Consider the following 6,000-nt stretch of genomic DNA (forward strand, 5'->3'; position numbering starts at 1 on the left):
ACTCTCCATACATTAGTTCATACAAACTGAATCCCAAAATGAGAGGAGAAGGAATTCAACGTACAAATGAAATAAATATAGGCGCTCAAGGCAGTCACAGGGCCAAGATCACTTACAGTAATGTGCACTCGCGACCTACTTCAAAGAACCGCCTTGTCAACGAGCCTCATACCGAATACTAACGGCCAGTGCGACCAGGCCCGGGCTCACACAGCGCATTACCTCCAGCTGCGCCAAGACCGACTTGATGCCGCAAACCACACTGCCGTTGACAGCAACCGATCGGCCGCTCGCCGCGCCACGGTAGTGCCCCCTAGTTGGGTAACTGTCTCAGTGTTGAGGAATCGCTAGTCCTCTGGTGCGCACAGAGGGAGACTTGAAAGAAGGAAGGAACCACATTTAACAGGTATCAGCCCATATTAGTACGTGGTGTAGCCTTCACAGGCGGAAATGCAGGGAGTGTCTTTGGCATCCAGTCGATCATGCAAATGGTAAATCCGACCTGTTCACGTAGTTCTGTAACAGTTGCTGGTTGACGATTTGCACGAGCCACTTCTCGTCCCATCATATTCCACATGTTCTCGATTAGGGACAAGTTCGACAACCATACTGGCCAGGAAAGTTGCTGCACATCTTGCAGAGCACATTCGTTTCACTAGTGGTGTCAGTGAGCGTTATCCTCTTGGAGTAACCCATCACCTTCAAGTTGCAAGGACGGCAAAAAAACAGGTCCAACAACATTCTGCTCGTACCGAGAACTGCTTAGCGTTCCCTCCAGAAACACCAAAGTTAGTTGTAGTTTATCGCACCTCAGACCATAAGGCCGGGGTCGGGCGGGTGTGTCTTGATTGACTGCAGCCGGCCGCTGTGGGCGAGCGGTTCTAGGTGCTTCCGTCTGGAACCGCGCTGCTGCTTCTGTTGCAGGTTCAAATCCTGCCTCGGGCATGGATGTGTGTGGTCTCCTTAGGTTATTTAGCTTTAAGTAGCTCTAAATGTAGGGGACTGATGACCTCAGATGTTAAGTCCCATAGTGCTCAGAGCCATTTGAACGACTGCACTGTATGAGAACGCGCTCACCACATCTATGCCGTACGCACAAACGGCCATTATTTGCACGCAAGAAGAATCTTCTTTTATCGCTGAAGACGACGGGACGCCATTAAATCTTCCAAGTGACCCTCTGGTGTCACCTGTCGACCCGTGCAGGTCGTTGCAGTGACCTGAATGGAAGACGGGCTAGAGGTGTGCGCACCCATAGTCCCACAGCTGATATCAGCAACATTCTGTCTGGGCTGATAAGCCCTTTTATCTGTGCTATGTTAGCTGTACAATCTGCCACAATTGACCCCACAATAGGACGATCCTGGATGGTGGCTGTGCTGCATGGACGTCCAGAACCTGCTCTACGGGAGTGAGATTTTTCGCGTGACCACTCATACCAACATTGTTGCACAACTGGCGCAGCACGTTCAGGTTATGTGGTAATGCTCCGAAAGAACTATTCCGACTCTCGGCAGGCTACAATACGATCCCTTTCCCACTCACTTAATCGACCGTGGGAAGAACGAGTACGTCTCCGCTGCACGACTGCCTGCTTGTTTCACAAGTTTGCACCACACTAAGCCTTGTTGTTCGACATACAGCTTTCAAATTAAAAGTCATGTCATCTGTTTCAGTAATTGACTCACTCTTGTGTCAATCGAATTACAAATGAGGAGGTACTGAATCAAGTTGGAGATAAAAGAATTTTAAGCACAGCCTGGGTAAACATAGGAAGCGGCTGTTACAATACGTGCCGTGGTGTCGTGGGAAGCTGAAGAGCGATGAATTCAGTTAGGGAGTTCATGTGGATGTTGGCTGAAGTACTTATGAAGAGATGAAGAGGCTTGCGCAGGATAAACTTTCATTGGACTGAAGACCTCAACAAGAGCAACAGAGAGTTTATTATCTCTTCTTGGCCTGTAAGCGCTTAGTCCAGTTACATAGAAAAAGAAATTGCTTTGAAGATAGTAGCTACATCATGCTTAAGCGATGTGTGTTCCTCTGATTAATAGTGAGCTATAAATCATCGGTAAGGTGATGCAATGATTGTCGATGCAAAATAGGTTTCGGCATACAGAGGTTACTGTGAAATCAAAGAGGTCACAATGGAGTAGTGTAGTATCAGGGTTCCCACAAGGATCCGTTTTGGTCCCATTACTTTTCTCATTATGTGTTAATGATGTGTCGACTGTTACTTCCCATCGGGAAAAGCACTTATACTCTCACAACTTTCAGTTATCATAAGTGAAAGCCCAACAGAGCTGCGCGCAGCCATCCAGCACTTAAATGCTGACTTATTTGCGTTATCAGAATAGGTACAAGACATAGCTGTGAAACTCAACCCATCTCAAACGCAAGCAATCTAAATCCCTCACAAGAGACTTATTACCGCCAAGCTGAGAGAATATCTTCCACCCTGAATCCTAAACAATACAGAAACAATTGTTCTTCTGCAAATAACTTGGGTATTACACTTGTCTATCATTTAGAATAGACTGAACATACGAATGAAGTCTGTGAGAACACGTCAGCATCACATCCTTCAGTACAGAAATATAAGAAAATATTTGCTCCCGAGCTTAAAAAGAAACTCGTAGAAACACAAATACTCCATATCCTTGACATGGAGACATTGTTCTCTAAAGTCTTTCGTATGACACTTCACGCCAGCTGCAACTGGCGACGAATGCTTGTTTGCGATGCTTTTGTGAAGTGCACTATTTGGAATTCATCAATCCTTCCCACGAACAATAATCATTCTACGTGCCGACACCCGCACAGATTATCATATACTATGTTTGCCCTATCGTCTTCTAAATTTGTGCTCCCCTTTTATTTACCTGTGACCTTTACATTACTACCTGAATAGCACAGCAAAAACACTCGCTCCCATAAAAGTACAATTGTCTCTACAACACTACAAAGCACTTCCATGTTCTGTAGATTACTGTTTGCGTTGTTAATGTTATTATTATTATTATTAATATTCCTTTCCTGTCTCAGACGTTACGTCTGGTTAAAAATGGAAAGTGACGCGGACCTTGATCAAGAGTGACTTCCTTTTAACTGTACCGTATATGTTACATTGCATTTAGGAACTTTCGGGTAATTGAACATGTATCAATAATTACAGATTTCTGTAGCTATATATATACTTTTGGATGTAGCTGTATTGCGTTGTTGTACTGATGGATATTGTGTGGTATGACTCATTATTATTATTATTACATTATTGAAAAATTATAATTTTTTTTAATAAATCAAGAAATTATTTCTGACATGGTTACTTAATAATTAATAAATAGCATTCTCATTGCTCCATTACTTCATCAGCGTTATTAGTTTTACTATTACTATCATTGCGAATTACAATTTTTCATTAATAATGCAAATTATTATTTTTGTGATCTTTATGTAATACCATTTTTATAGGCTATATGCTATTCCTGATCAGATGTAACAGAGAGTCTTAAAGTTCTAATCTGCTAAGTCTAAATAAGCAATAAATAAATAATAATCAATAAATACATAATACTGAGGAAAAGAATCGAATAACGCCAGAGCAGAATAGGGTTTACCTCCATAAAACTACAGCCATAAACAACCAGAACGCCAAAGCTTGTCTAGTGAGCTGATGTGTGTCTCGCAGTGCAGACTTGCTTAGTTAAGGCTGCTGTTGTGTTGTTCCAAGGTTTCTTTTTATTTGTAAAAAAGCCAATGCGTTGCAAAATGTAGTCAGTAGATGCTAATGGAACTCCATCACTCTTAAAGAATTTAGGGGCTGCCCCTCATCAGATGACCAGCTAAATTAATAACTCATTTTTACATTACAATTGTGAATGCATAAAAATATGTATTAATACACGCACTAAGGTGTGAAAATCAAAATTCATTAAAAATTGTTTAATAGAAATAGTACTGCAATACAATATAAATGCAATGTTGTGACAAAGACGTACTTCGGCTCTTCAGACCATGTAGTTACTACATTCACATAAATAAAGAAATACCGATACGATATGGTGATAGTTAGAAGATGAATGACTGTAGCATTCTCAGCATCGCATGTGTAATCTCACTTGCAGTAGATGGTGTGTGAGCAGCCCGCAGGTACACCATTACTTTCTTTACACCATTTGTTTACAGTGACAATAGAACTTTATACAAACTTATAATAGTGTATATTTTATATCAACATTCAGCCAGATACGACATATGTAAGGCAACCAGTAAAATATTAAAATGTAAAATAAAATAAATCAAAACTTAAGCATACAATCGTAGTTACAAAGTAACTCGCTCTCCTAGGATCTATGCTTACCTCACAAATGAAACGGAGAATAGCACATTAGTACCTAGTGATAATTTAAAATGAGAAATTAAGCTAGCATGTCATCAAAAATTCTGAAAAACCATTGTCTGTTATTTGTTAGTTATTCGTTGATTTCACTATGTGGATTACTACTACAGTAGGAATAACGTTCGAGGTCTAAAATGTCCAAATCACTGACTTTGGGATCAAAGCGTAGAATATTTAAACTGCTCTCAATATGACGTAACTGGTGCCCATTGTTCCTCAAAAGACAGCCGTGGGCACAGCTACTACTTGCATAATTGTGCTACCTGAATCTTGTTTTAAATTTCCTTCCCGTTTGTCCTACATAAAAATTATCCAAGAGCCGCCATCTAATCCTAAAGACGCCTGCATGACTGAATTTATCTAAATTTTAATCTAAAATAAGGCGTAGAAAAGTCCAAGTTTTTTCTTTGTACTGTACTCAACCCGAACTTAAGCTCTTATGAAGACACTGGCAATTTTGTAGCACCAGGAGTCAGAGCATGACATGGACATGTGGGCGAATTTTACTCTAAGTGAAATTATCTGCTTTTCTACTTTATTATAATTTTTGTACCTAACTCTCAAATTCTCTTTTCTGTCAAAATATTAGCTACGTCGACCTCTGCAGTTATGTTGATGTCTTTGTTAAACGTAAACTGTCCACTCCTAACTTCGGTACCCAACAGAACAGTGAAGAAACTTCGCTATGTGTAGCTGGTTGACAGGTATCAGCCGCGATAGCTAAAACTGTTTTAGATGGCTTATGATAAACGTTTAAATTCGGCTTTGAGCCCATACTTGAAATTTGAAGATCTATATATATATATATATATATATATATATATATATATATATATATATATATATGTTTATGATTAAAAGCTTGTGCTAAAGCCTTAACTTCATCATATTACCCAGATAAACAATAAAATATCACCAGCATACCCGAGGTAAAGTAGAATACGTTTACAAAGGTCTTCATGAGCACAAAAACTTGATTTTGTAAATCATTAACAAAAATATCTTAAAGAATGCCAGACAGGCAAGAGATCATAGCGACCCGGTCTTTAAGGTGATATGTTTCTTTTTTTAAATTTTATCCATTGTTTGCAGTGTTTCTTATTTGACTGTATTACTTTCGTAATAATAAAGAAAAATGGCTTCGGTCGCAATGTTACTTTGACAGTCTGCATCAGATTTACATTTCGTTTGATTCTGGACCTGGTAAGATCACAATGTTATACACCTGTATTACAAAATGCCACATTATGAAATATAAGTTTATAAAACTATGATAAATAGGAAAGTCACCTACTGTGTCTAGTAGCAGGAGTATTTTTCTGGAGAATGTATGTGCACAAATACACACTTTCTGTTAAAGAGCACATTTGCTGAAACAGTTTTAACACAACACATTTCGGAACATAATTTTAAAAAATCGATGCTTTTCGACTGTGTAAAAATACATCTTCACGGTCCAAGTTCTTTGATTTGAATTGTATTCGAAAATGTGCTGAGTCAAAAATGTTTCTGGAAAGGTGCTGCTTAATAGAAAGCGTGTATTTGTACATACACATTCTCCAGAACCACCTATCTGCTACTAGAAACTGTAGGTTACT

This window comes from Schistocerca cancellata, chromosome 3, assembly GCF_023864275.1.
Source record: "Schistocerca cancellata isolate TAMUIC-IGC-003103 chromosome 3, iqSchCanc2.1, whole genome shotgun sequence".
Taxonomy (NCBI): Eukaryota; Metazoa; Arthropoda; class Insecta; order Orthoptera; family Acrididae; genus Schistocerca; species Schistocerca cancellata.